Source organism: Hemicordylus capensis, chromosome 4 (assembly GCF_027244095.1).
Source record: "Hemicordylus capensis ecotype Gifberg chromosome 4, rHemCap1.1.pri, whole genome shotgun sequence".
NCBI lineage: Eukaryota > Metazoa > Chordata > Lepidosauria > Squamata > Cordylidae > Hemicordylus > Hemicordylus capensis.
The window spans coordinates 174,043,040-174,057,545 of record NC_069660.1 but is presented as its reverse complement, the minus strand read 5'-3'; the positions used below and the strand labels follow the sequence as shown (position 1 = coordinate 174,057,545).

Sequence of the window (14,506 nt, the reverse complement as noted above, 5' to 3'; positions counted from 1 at the left end):
GTTTTCTTTTCCTCTAGGCCTGGGCCAGTCTTGTTTTCATGACCTTGTTAAAGAATGACTTGGTCTATGAAAAACTAATCAGGAAGCAAATTATGAATATCTGAATATTAAATTTGATTACTGAGGATCTGGGTTCCATCCAAGAACATACCTAGTACCCATTATGTGCTGTAGGGAAACCTGACAGCATTACTTAGACAGGCAGATCGCTACTCAACTATTAGAAGTTACTCAAGGTAATCAACAGGTCCCATCTCTTATTCACTTTCCCACTGAATGTGTTCAGGCTCTGCAGCCAGCAATCTTCTCAAAGACCCTCTTTGGTCAAAGTTTCTGATCTATGAAGCTTGCTTCTGCTCTCCCCCAACTCCTGTCCCCAAATGACAACGTAACCAAGCACTGCAGACCAAGAAGCTGGATCTACATGTGATCCGAGAGGGGAGAAAAGCAACTAGAAACGAAGTAGCTTGGAGAAAGATTGACTAAGTTGTTAGAGGCAGCAGAACATGAGGCTCTGCAGCACAAAAGGAAAAACAACAGGAAGACCAACATACGTTATGGGCAGTTTTATATATGGGTGATGGAACTGTATATATAAATGGAACTGTGATGGAACTGTATATATGCCTTCCTGTTTTGAGAGTAGGATTTAGGCCAAAAAAACCCAGGAAGTTGAACTGAACATGAACCCAGGAACTGGTTCAGAGAAGTTTTTTCAGTGAACTGAAATTGCATATTTCCTCTCCTGTTTACTTTAAACCCAACTGAACCTCTAAACACAAAGAATGGCAACTGGTTTAATATAAGTGGTTCAATAATCAGGTGCTTTTGACTGTATTATTCATATTTTACTTTTTCTCATGTTTGTCCTGGTATATGCATTTTGTTTCTAAAAATTAAACAGTTAAGAATATAAAAACCTTTCAAGTTAAAGAGTTACTTTATTCATTTTGCAGAGTACTATTGCAAGCGCGCGAGTCTGACATTGTCCATGAAATTTATCTGAACCACTTCAAAGCCTGAATTGGTTATTGAACACTTTTAGAAGTTCATATCTGAACCAGAGAATTAGCTACAAATGAATCTGAACCCAAATTGTTAATGGTTTCATTCCTTGGAAAATACACCCACCCCCACACCCCAATTTATTTTGCTTTTACTAGAGAAGTGATGTCAACTAAGTATTTAATCATCATTGACCACAATCATAAGATCAGGCCCAAGGCCTATCTAGTCTAGCATCCTGTTTCACACAGTGGCCCTCCAGATGCCAGTTACCCAACCCTCTGGGAGTAAGCCCCAGGGGACATAGCGAGGCTTACTTCCAAGCAAATATGTAGATGGATTGTGCAGCTTATTATACATTTATGCTCCTCTTTCCATTTCCAGGAGGTTATGTACTTCCAGCAGCCAGTCAGCATTTTCCAGTAGACAAAAGTCTTGAAAGTTTGGGTTTTTAAAGAAATCTTGTAATGTTTAAGTTCAATATAGAAAAAAATAATATGTATTGTGCTCACGGTCACCAACGGTTGTCAGGATTCAGAGATTCTGGAGATTTTTACTCCATACCATGTAATGTTTTCTTCATGTTTTTCAATTTTGATGTCACCTTTGTTATTTTAGGATCCAAAAGGAACTAGACCCTTGAAAGACTGCTATAATTCAACTGCACTTTCCAATCAGAAATTCAAGAATGGTATTAATGAGAGGCTGCATTTCTTTATCATTAAGCAAAACCCACTAACTGAATTACCTATTCTAATTATTCAATTACCACAAAAGGGCATTGCTGGAAGGCACTAGTATACATCATATTGAAGGATGCATAGCAGAATAGCCCTTGATGGCATAGCTGATGTGATGAGGTTTCATGAGGATGACTCCAGAGTGAATTCTTAAGGTCTGTTGCAGGATCCCTCTTCCCTGTTTGTGTCCATCATATGGCCTGTCAGTCATTAACTGTTTCAGGTGGTGGGCTGCCTCCAAGCAAGAGCAAACCAGTTCTACACTCCTACATTTTAACTTGAATATACCTCTTCCACCTCAAAGCCCTTTGAACCCATCAGTACAATATACTCCCTCTCCTGTGTCTACACCTGCCAGCCAAGGACACTTCATGCATCTGATCAAGTAGACTGTAGTCCACAAAACCTTAGGGTGAAATACATTTGTTAGACTTTAAACTGTTAAGACTTTGTTTTGACTGCAACAGACTCACATGGCTACCCCTCTGGAAGCTGAAGCCCCATGTTGTACATTAGAACATATTGAAAAGATAGATGTGAAAGACTGGATGGTTTTGTAGACTTAACTAATTTCACAAATTAAGATCTTCTATATAAGTGATTCACATTAAGAGGATGAATATTTAAATACTACTTGGCAGTGGCACTAGTTCTGTGCAAGCAGCTCAGCTCACCAACATATCTACAAAAGATCTGTTCTCAAACGTTCCATTCTGTTCTTCCAACATTATCATCCTATTGAGCTATCAATACATAGAATCCAGAAGGAGGCTATACAGAAAGCAGCAGGCTTGAATCTCAACGAATGGGATGACCAGGTGCAGGAAACCAATTCAGCCACTTTCCTCGCTTCACTCCCCAACTGCACTTCTTATTTTCTCTTATGATTGCCACAGATCCCTATAGGGCAACAGTGAAGTGTTTCACTTTGAACTATTTTGTGGTGAAAGCCAACCTGCCCTCTACTCTTGACACTGGGTTGTTTAGTCCTTACTGACAGAGATACCACAGAGGATCTCCAGGGGGAGAGGGAGAACACACACAGTGCTTTTTAACTTCCTCTTCCTCCAAAAGGCAACTATAGGATGCCAGTATTTTCAATACTCTTCTCCTCTATCCACCCTTTTTTTAAAAAAGCCACCACACACAAGGCAGGGGAGAAACCAACACAGGGAACTGCTACTTCCTTCAATCCAAATACAGCTCAAATTAAGAGAATGAGTCATTCTGTGCTACCTTTTCAAAACCTGGAGACCATATTCATCTGTGCAGGGAAAGCATACTAGAGTCAGGGTTGAAGCACCACTGGACTTGCCCTTTTTTCCTACCTTCGTAATAAACGGAGAATAGTTGGGATAAAGAGTGGGACTCTTTCCATCCTTTCCATGTCCATTAATAATAATAATAATAATAATAATAATTATTATTATTATTATTATTATTATTATTATTTTACACAGTCAGACAGGTGTTATTGACTGGTTTGTTTTATCCAGACATCGAGTCCTTCCCAAGGACCTTTATTAATGGGCATGGAATTATTATGATTATTATATTATTACTATTTATTACTATTACTATTATTATTTTATTACAGTTATTATTTATGACAGTACCAGACAATGCAGGTGGGGAAGCAGACATTTAGAAGCAAATAATCACCTCATAAGACACACAATGCTTCTTATGAAGCCAAGTTTTGGATGAGGGAATCACCTGGGAAAGAACCAAGTGAAGCACAAGGAAAGAGGTTGAGCTTAACTCCATCTCATTTGACAGGTAATACCATCATCAATCAAGGGCTCCTCCGGGCAAGTTTCAAATGTTACCCCCTTCAAAGCCTTGTAGAGCTACTACTATCTTTAGCAAGAAACTTTTCTACAACCTTTTATTAAGCACTTTCATTGAAGACATTCACCTTTTTAAAACAAGGTTGCAGAGACATCATGTCCTCATGGACTAAAGATCTTCTAAACTACTATAAGATGCATCTAAAAACTGTGAAATAATTTGATTAAGCCTAGAATCTGTTTAACACAGATATGCTGGGAAATCCTGTAGTAGTTCCAGAAACTTTAAGGCAGGAGAGCCCAAAAGGAAAACCAGAATCTACTGATCAATTGCTGGAAGAGTAGCAGAAGGGTTTCTAACTCTCCACTGTTGAACAGCAGCAGTACATTCTTCTAAGTACTCAAAACTACTAATTTTGTTTGCATGAAAAATAGTTAACTTTGCTAAAACCAAGGTAATGGGTTTTGGACACAATTCCCTTCAGGTTAACTACTAGTTATCAGGAGTTCTAATCAGATTTGAAACAATAGTTAACCTGCAGTTTAAGACAAAACATGACACTACATGCTAGAGATACTACATAAGTGAAAGGATATGTTCCTGTAAAGGAGAGAGCAAACACACATTACTTGAAAGTCCCAAAAGAAAAGAGGTTTTTGTCCTCTCACACAGGAACAACCATATTCACACTATGAGCCCTTCCTCACAATCAGTGAGAAAGAGCTCATCAGGGCTTGAGGGCGGGTGGCGGGGAAGGCTGCTCAAACTTAGCTCTCCCCCCACAGAGGAGTCCTCCATTTTTTCTGGGCGTGCTGATCACACAACCAGACTATTGCTGGCTGCCCCCTACAGCACAGAGGTTGCACCATCCCAGGCCCTGGAACTCCCACTGTGACTGTGCAGTGCATTGTGAGGATGAGTGGGTGGTACATTGTGAAGATCCCCGTGATGGGCAGGCACCCGTCCATGCTGCAGCGCCAGCTAAATGCAGCTGAAACTGCACATGATTACAAGAATGGGGCTAAGGGAACACTTGTTCCCTTAACCCAGTTTAAGTGGCACACTCCACAGGCAAGTTTGCTGACAAGATCAGGCATGATCCCAGTTCTTATGACACCACCACCTTTGGCTGCACGTGAGAACAGCCTCAAAGTGTTCCAATACTGACTTGCAGTACACCGCATAACTTGTAACATTATGTCCTTTCCAAAGCTAAACGCTGCCAAGCATAGCTTTCTTTCATAATAATTTGGAGATTGCTGCTAATGGTGACAAACGCAGGCTAATCGTGGTCTTTTACTTGCCCCACACAGAACTTCTGCAGTCCATGGGTTAGGTTATGTGATCTTTTGACCCCTTTTCTCACAAAAACCAAATATATAGTTTAAAGAGTGCAGAAAGATTTAATAGTAATTATGTTTGTTCTAAATTAACATGAATATACTGTTCCTCGAGATGTCCAAGCATTGCAAAGTATAAAGAAGCATCTTTATATGAGCCAATACGAGCCTGCCTGATCTATAGTGTTCTGGAGGAAGTAAAAATGGAATTCAGATTTATCTGACGTAGGCAGCCCTCATAAACCCTTGCTGCTTTATGATTCTGATGAGCTTCTGCTGTTCTATAATATTTTGTTTCTGAATTTTCTGGTATTTTGAAGTTTTGTAAGATACCCTGCAATTAAAGGCAGGGTAGAAAAAAATGAAAAATAAATCATCATTAAATAAAGTCAGGTCCACTTTATCTGATTTTATCATACTTATCTGCACAAGTTCCGGGTCATTAAAAACCTATGGTTTCACAAATTTGGATCAAAAGGTTGTGCAAGGTGACCTCTCACTGCAGTTCCCTGCACGACATCCAATGCTATTCCAGAGGGTCTCCTGACCTCTAGGTTTAGGGGGCAAGTAAGTCCCGCTAAAAAAAATGGAACTCTGCTCATGATTCTTTGGATCTAAGCAAGTATTTCTGCACAAATGTATTTATTTTAAAAAAATATTCTGGGTGATACATTCATTTTTAACATGAACGTCCTACCTAGTTAAGTGATTTTTAAAATTTGTCTGCCTAACTAGATAGAACTGGACTTCAGAAATTTCTCATGAAATGATTACATAACCCAAGAAAAAACCCTTGAACGATTAGTATTCAAATATCTCAACAGCTGTCTCCCTCCATGGGATCAAACCTTTTGAAGTGTTCCCTTTACTCTGTGGTATAAGAATACATACTGAACCATTCAGACCAGATGTTTACCTTATCCCATTACCCAGGGGCATAGCAAGGTTGGACGGGGCCCAGAGACAAGATTTTAAAATGGGCCCCTCATTGATATACACATACATTTCACAATATATAGTGCACTCACACTCACATCCCCATTATGAATACGGTGAATATCTAGTTCACATTGAATCTAGTTTTTTTACTCTCTGCTCCTGCCGATCTCCAAGAGACTCAACATAATTCATAGGGGGTGCAACATGGGCGGGTGGGGAGTCATGTGATGTGCCTCTGGGGGGCCCCTCGAGGCAGTGGGGCCCCAAGACGACTGCCTCCCCTTGCCTAATGGTAGTTACGCCCCTGCCATTACCAGTTAGGATTGCCGCCTGATTAAGTAAATTTTGGTTGGTTCTATTTCCATAAAGGCACGTATGGGCTAATAGTTGTGAAGCAAGAAATATACCTTCTTTGTTTTTATATTATGTATATATCTTAGACAAGGTATTCCCTGTGGGAGAGAAGAGGGAGAATGCCTTCTGAAGACTGCTTGTTACCTGCAGTTTTTATTAATCAACACTGCACGTAGTAAAAGGGAAAGCCTCATATTATATCTCTATATAAATTTTAAGAATGTAGATAAAAATATTTACTTCTCTTCAGACCCTTTTTTAATAAATTGCATAAGTTAAAACATAAAAAGGGAACTGCAACAAAGAACAATATAAAAATATTTATAAAGATCAGTGTCATGGAACCAGAATACCTTATTCTGATCCATTTAACAAAGGCTGAACCAGTTCCAAGTTCCCTCAAAAATTATCAATACAATAAAAATCTTTTTCAGTGTCAAGAAATAGCAGTACTACCTAAAGGACTGAACAGATTGTTTTCTGCCCTGGAGATATACTACTACATTTAGTTGCAGGTATTGTTCTCTTACAGTTTGAGGCCAGCTAACTTATTCAAAATAGAAGAAGGAGGAGCAGGAGGAGGAGGAGGAGCAGGAGCAACTAACTGCATTAGTAAAAAATCAATATATTCCTGACTAAGTAGAGGTATACCAATCCATCCAAGAAATATATAAATATAATACATCAAGGGCATTTCAAAAATCCAATAGATAGTTTAAATGATAATGCCAGAAGGCTGCACGTCAAGAAGGGGAGAGCTGGAATACTTGGTGCTCAACAAGTACATTGTTCGATATTAGAAACCTAGTGGAACAGAAGGAATCAGCTGTGGAATACTTTTACCCCTGGATACAAACCAGAGATGCGGGGTAAAATGTTTTCTAAAAAAATACCCATACTTGGTTTTTCCATGAAAGTTGTTCCATTTCTACTTGAAAAATGTTTTATACACATTGTGGGAAAGGAAATTAATATGGTGGATGTTGTTTTGTGTTTGTTTTTTAAACACTGTATAAATAGGTCAAACATGCCAAGTCAGATCACATCACTATCTATTTAGAGCATGAAAAAAAGTGTGTAGGCTTTTTACAAACTGTATATGAAAGTGTATACTACGTTACTGTTGCTCTGTAAGTCAGAGCACATAAAGCCCAAATTACTAGGTGCAGATGGTATCCGACCAAAGACGCAAGTTTTGGGCAGTACATAAATATTTTAAATAAAAAATAAAACAAATAATATCCATCTAAACCAGTGGCGCACAACTCAATGCCCTGGTGGGCCAGAATAAACCATTACTTGTGCGGGGCAGAGATCAATTTTCAGCAAATTCTTACATTAAAATTAACAATATTAATGAAAACCATTATTAGTTACTTGTGTATCTTTTCTCCTGTCAAAGGACTACAATGTTAACCAATGGTAAAGCGTGCTGTCAAGTCGATTTCGACTCATGGTGACCAGGGTTTTTGGGTAGACTACAGGAAGGCCCATTGCCTCTTCAGTATGAGATGATGCCTTTCAGCATCTTCCTATATTGCTGCTGCCCGATATAGTACCAGCAGGGATTCGAACCCGCAATCTCCCACTGCGCCACTCTTTGTCAGATAGTGGCCAGAAAATAGACCCTGTTCCTACTGGGTCAGTGGGGCACTTGGAGTGCATGCCAGCTTCAAACAAATGCCAAGTCCTCTCCTCTCTCTAAAGTGCTGTTGCTTTCAGGCTATAATCCTGAGCATGTTTACTTGGAAGTAGGCCTTGCTGCACACACCATGGGAAATATTTCCAAGTAAACATGCCTTAAGTGACACAGCAGAGAAATGCTTGGCTAACAAGCAGAAGGCTGCCGGTTTGAATCCCTGCTGTTATGTTTCCCAGACTATGGGAAATACCTATATTGGGCAGCAGTGATACAGGAAGATGCTGAAAGGCATCATCTCATATTGCACAGGAGGAGGCAATGCTAAACCACTCCTGTATTCTACCAAAGAAAACCACAGGGCTCTGTGGGCGCCAGGTATCGAAATCGACTTGACAGCAAACTTTACCTTTAAACATGCATTGATGGCATTGTAAGGCAGTTTTCAGATAGGACAGAGGATGGTCCCTCTCAGAAGAGTGAACTGACTAAGTGATCCTCTGCCTTTCTGGGATGCACTCTTTCTGTGCCTGCCTGCTGCTGCTCAACCCACTCCATCCACTGCTGTAACTGGCTTCTTGCTTGTTGGTCCATTGCTACCATATGCACCTCGTCTTGTTTCAAACAGCCAACTGCATTGAGCTGCTGCTGCTTGTCAGTGGGACAAACCAAGAAAATACAGGTGAAACTCGGAAAATTAGAATATCGTGCAAAAGTCCATTAATTTCAGTAATGCAAATTAAAAGGTGAAACTGATATATGAGACAGACGCATTACATGCAAAGCGAGATAAGTCAAGCCTTAATTTGTTATAATTGTGATGATCATGGTGTACAGCTCATGAAAACCCCAAATCCACAATCTCAGAAAATTAGAATATTACATGGAACCAAGAAGACAAGGATTGAAGAATAGAACAATATCAGACCTCTGAAAAGTATACAGTGTACTGTGCTTGATTGGCCAGCAAACTCGCCTGACCTGACCCCATAGAGAATCTATGGGGCATTGCCAAGAGAAGGATGAGAGACATGAGACCAAACAATGCAGAATTGCTGAAGGCCGCTAATGAAGCATCCTGGTCTTCCATAATACATGTCAGTGCCACAGGCTGATAGCATCCATGCCACGCTGCATTGAGGCAGTAATTGCTGCAAAAGGGGCCCAAACCAAGTACTGAATACATATGCATGCTTATACTTTTCAGAGGTCCGATATTGTTCTATTCTTCAATCCTTGTCTTCTTGGTTCCATGTAATATTCTAATTTTCTGAGATTGTGGATTTCGGGTTTTCATGAGCTGTACGCCATGATCATCACAATTATAACAAACTAGTATTTTTAAGCCCGTTAAAATAACGGGCGCTAGTACCTTTTTTTGTTGTTTTTGTTTCCTTTATTCCTTCTCCCTCTCTCTTTCGCCCTTCTTTCCTTTTTTCTTTTTATCTCTCTCTCTTTCACTCCTTCCTTTTCTCTCTCTCTTCCTCTGTTTCCTTCCCTTCCTTTCTTCTCTCTCTCTCTCCCTCTCCCTCTCTCTCCTTTTCTTCCTTTCTTCCACCTCTTCTCACTCCCATCTTTCTGGATTCTTTCTTTTTTCTTCTTTTCTTTCTTTAACGGGCTTGTTCTTTGGGGCTGGCTGCTCCTCCCTCCCTCTCTCTCTCTCTTTTGTCCTTCTCCCTCACTCCTTTCTCCTTTTTCTTTCTTCTTCCTTCCTTCCTTCTCTCTTTTCTGGTTTCCCTCCCTCCCTCCTTGTTTCTTTTGTCCTTTTCCTTTCTTTCTCTTTCTTTTCTCTCTTAGTCTATGATGAGCTAGTTCTTGTATCCAGTACGCCCTGCTGAAGTCCAGAAAACTCCAGTTCTTATAAAGTGCATGCTTCTACTCTGTTCAAGAGGACTTCACTGTGATGACTGTTTAGCCTAAGACAGTGGCACTGCTGCAATATATGAACCCGTGAACTGCCTAGAATCAGACCAAAGGGTGGGTGATTTCTCTGGATTTGTCCTGAAATCGGGCAAACTAAGCAAACCTCCCACATTGGTGGCCATGGCTCCACAGAAAGTGCCTGGCCAGCCCTCGCTTCGCCGTGACTGCCTGAGTAGGTATAGCTGAGGCTCAGCCCGTCCTGCCCTCAGCCTGACTGACAGGCTCAGCAATGAGAGTGATGCCGGCGCTGAGCATCTGCCATGATCTCTCTCGCTGCCCAGACTGTCAATCAGGCTGAAGCGGGGCTGGGCTGAGCCCGAGCATTTCATCAGCCAGTCAAGAGGAGGGAAGGCGGGAGAAGCTGCTGCCGGTCAGTTCTCACCCTTCCCCTCCCTGAGGATTAGTCTCTCTTTAGTGTTTCATTTAACTTTTCTTGTTTGGTTTTCGGGCTGCTGCCGCCATTATGTGCTGGTTCTCACTTCTGCTCCTCCTTCTGCCTTCCCTGGTCCCCGCTTCTGCTCCTGCGGCTGTTTCTCCGTCAGCTGGCCACCTCCGATCCTGAACAAAGAGCGTGGTGTGCTAGTGAGTCAGGGAGTGGGAGCGGGAAAAGCGAGCACGGCACGGCGTCTCAGCTTCAGGGGCACGGCGCGTCCGCCCGGCTACACTGGCCAGAAGAACTGGGGCATGGCGGGCCGAGGAACGGTCGGGGGGGGGGGGGGGAAGGCTGCAGCAAATAAAGGGTAAACCTCGCCCCTTCACTTCAGGCTCCTTTTGTCTGTTGTGTGGCTGGGTTCAATGGATATATTTACTCCCAGGCAGGTGTGGGTCTCCCGGTCCGTTCTCCTGGCACGCCCGGTCCTGCCCCCGCCGCTTCTCTGGCTTCCGGGGTTTTCCCCTCTCTGCCGCTGCCGCCTCTGCTCCTCCTTCTGCCCTCCCCGGTCCCCGCTTCTGCTCCTGCGGCCGTTTCTTCTTCCTCAACATGGCCGCCCGTTTCTGGGCGGCTGTGTCTTTTTGGGCCGATCTGGGCGCTCGGCGCATGCCCAGAATGGCCCAAAAAGACACGGGCAGCACGGCTGCACGCTTAAGGCTTTTATGGTATAGGATTAAGGCTTGACTTATCTCGCTTTGCATGTAATGCGTCTGTCTCATATATCAGTTTCACCTTTTAATTTGCATTACTGAAATTAATGGACTTTTGCACGATATTCTAATTTTCTGAGTTTCACCTGTAGACCCTCACGTCTCTTGCTGCAGAATATTCCTATCTGAGGGCCAGCAAAAGGGGACCTGTGTACAGTGTTCCCTAAGGTGCATGTGCATGAATACAAGGTTTTTAATAACCACTCAGTTAATTTTAGATCCCACTCAGGTTGAATCAGAAAGGCCCCAATCTGAACGCACATGCACATACACTGCCTGGATACTGCCGCCCAGAACAAAACTCATTCCGCACATAGATACTGGCGATTAAAATTAGCCTCCTTACCATAAGATTGGAAGGTAGCCAATTAACCAACCAGCTGCACTAATTAGTCTAGAACAGATGTTAATTTCTCCATGCTACAACTGTGCATTACATCTTTACACTAGCACAAGCAGTCTGGATACTACCCCATGCACATGTGTGAACATACGCATGTGTATATACAAGTACGTGTACACACAAACACAAGAAGTTCTCATTTTTCACGGGCTCTATCACCATTTCATTCATTCATTCGATTTCTATACTACCCTTCAAAAAATGGCTCAGGGCAGTTTACACAGAGAAATAATAAATAAATAAGATGGATCCCTGTCCTCAAAGGGCTCACAATCTAAAAATAAGATAAGGTAGCCACCAGCTATTAAGATAGACACCAGCAACAGTCACTGGAGGTACTGTGCTGGGGGTGGATAGCGCCAGTTTGTTATTGGTAGGTGGGTCATAGAGTCCTGGTTTCTTGAATGCTGGTATCATTTCCGAAGGCCATTTTGCAACTTTTCCCCACACACACCCTGAAATCGGAGGATTGGGGTGGGTATTGCTGGAGAGCAAGACAATGTGCTTTACTGCTTTTATTTCTGCCCCCTGCATCCACTTTTTAATGGGATTTGAACACACTCTAACCCCCCAATCCCCATAGGCTCAAGGTTTCATATTGCGGGGGTTCCCTGTTCATGGTAATTAGCCAGAACAGAATCCCCACAAAAAAGGGGGCCTCCTATGTATGTATGTAACACATTTTTGTTGAAGTCTTTCATCAAAGGCTCGAGAATAAATGTAGCAATAGCAAGCTAAGTGGATGGGTCCTCCTATGGATTACTAATTTGTTTAACAGTAAGCAGAGGGTGGGAGTAAATGGACAGTTCTTATAGTCAAAACACAAGTAATCGAGTTCCCAAAGAATCTGCATTGCGATCGCTACTACTATTTTGTTAATCAGTTACCTGGACCTAAGAGTAGCCAAGATTGTGGAAGACCCTAAAATTATTCAGGAAAGAATATTTTCTTTCAAAAGCTGCAAACGTTTTTAAGATGACCAGTATCATACCACCTAGAATGGATACCAATCTAAGCTGCGGTCACATTTTTAACGCTATGTATAGTAGCGGTCATGCCATTTCGCAACAAAAAAGATAGTTGCATATGTGGGAAAAGGCAACCAAAATAATTCGGGAGTTTGAGTACCTTCCATATAAGAAAAGCATACTGCACTGGGACTTTTAAATTGGGCGGGGGGGGGGGAGAGGCGGGGGGAGAACATAATAGAGGTGTATAAAATTATGTGCTGCACAGAGCAAGTTGATAGAAACAGCTTCGTCTCCTATAACACCAGAACTTATGGTTGCCCAATCTAATAGATTGACAACAGAGTCAGGACAGAACAGAAAATACTTTCTCAAGCAATAATTACATGGTGGTGGTGGCCACCAGCTCAGACAGCATTAGAAGGGAATCACACAAAATTCACATAAGATATTATGAAGCCTCCAGGTTCAGAGGCAATATGCCACTGAATACCAGTTGCTGGAGAACAACAGAAGGGGAGGGCTGTTGCTCCAATGCTGTTTTGGTCTTCCCAAACAGCAAGGGGTTGGTTGCTGTGGGAAACAGGACCTGGACTCGATGGAACTTGGCCTGCTTGAGTAGGGTTCCTACTTTCTGCAGGTTGATCTGAGCTATCCAGTTTCTAACCAAATCCTCAGCAATTTTTCTTGGAGTTTTGAAATATTTCTTATTCTCTTAACTGGCACAATTAATTTCAATTTTTGTTTCTTTAAATATCCAGCATATATCTGGCTCACTTTTTTGGAACACCTTTTACTTCAAATATATCAATGATTTATAATTACCCTCCCCCCCCCCACAAATCTTTTTTAGTTCTTTCTTAATTTATCTGTTTCAATTCTTTAGGAGAACAATTCCAACAGGGCAACTACTGCTTTCAACGTCTCTTCAATAAAAATTTGTCAGGTTCATGAAACAGTATTAGATCTCTCTTCATCTTTTGGTAACCAATTATGCAGACACCATTTTCACTAGAACTCTGTAACTTGTATGTCATATCATCCTTATGGGGACATAACCTGCATAGTTTTATCAATAATCAAACCAAAAGATGGAGATTAACAAAATTAATCCATAAAACTTGTCCAAGTAAGATCTGTGTTACTACTTTCAGTATCTCATGCTAGAATTGCAGTAATGTCAGGTAGCTATAAAGATGTTCGTTTTAGAATTTTTAGATGCCGACCAAATATCTCTGATTAAATCTAACAGGCCATCTCATGCCACTGAGATATTCCCAAATAATCATTATGAGCTTTTCTAGTATTTTATAAAAGTTTGTTTGTAGTATGATGCATAGATACAGTCAGAAAGAGAGTTTTCTGCTTATGTGGTTGCCTTAATCCAAGAAAACACTGACTATTACCTTTTGATCAAAAAATATAGTTGGAGAATTTCTTTGATAATTGCAACTCATTCCTAGAAGAGAGGTAATTTAGGTTTCGCTATGATTTAGCAATTCAACCACTACAATAAACTCAAGCCTTTTTTGAGAGAGAATGTTATGAAGATGCCAAAAGAGACTGCACACAAGCTTTTACTCAGCTATCAAAGCACACAAAGAAGTAGAGGCTAGCCATAGTCACTCACATCATCTATGGAGAATAAGTGCCCCAAAATGACTCCACAAGTCTCCATTCACTTTTCTAGCCTTAGAGAACAAGTAGTTAAGTGAAGGATGTGTTTCTCGTTTTTCAGAATGGGCAAAGCATCAGCCCCGAGCCCCATCTCTAAAGCGCAAGCTTATGCTAAACACACTGGAGATAGCATAACATGATTCACTTTTCATTCTAGTCTTCCAGCTGAAGATCTGAGGTTGAAAGAAAGCAGCAGCCTTGTGTACAACTCCTGGCCACCATTTCTTCATTGTGAGGGAATGAGATGACCAACTGCTTAGATGCCCTGTTATGTTAAGCTAAGAATTGTGACATGACAGGGTTCTTGGGAGAATCTAGGAGTGGTAAGACACCCAAGTACAGAGACATGGAGAGAAGGAAACCAAAAAGAAGCTAGCCATTGCCCAAATGTTGGGCCACATATGCCACAGCTATCTTTTTCTTCCTCTCTCAGAGCGGAAAGGCCAGCTACAGAGCACAAAACTCAGGCAGCTGCAAGGCTCTCGATTGCAGCAGCTCAGTTGACTCTCTCTGTACCAGGGTTGATAAATATAAATATTTTTTAAATGGATTTTAATTTTTTTTTAAAATTTAAATTAGTTTTTTAA

At 41.4% G+C, this 14,506-nt stretch overlaps 1 protein-coding gene across 9 annotated transcripts in view; it reads right to left on the bottom strand.

Annotated features, from left to right (window-relative positions):
- KIAA0232 (KIAA0232 ortholog) overlaps positions 1-14,506 on the bottom strand; it is a 73,155-nt gene that overhangs the window by 49,232 nt on the left and 9,417 nt on the right. The window lies entirely within an intron of this gene.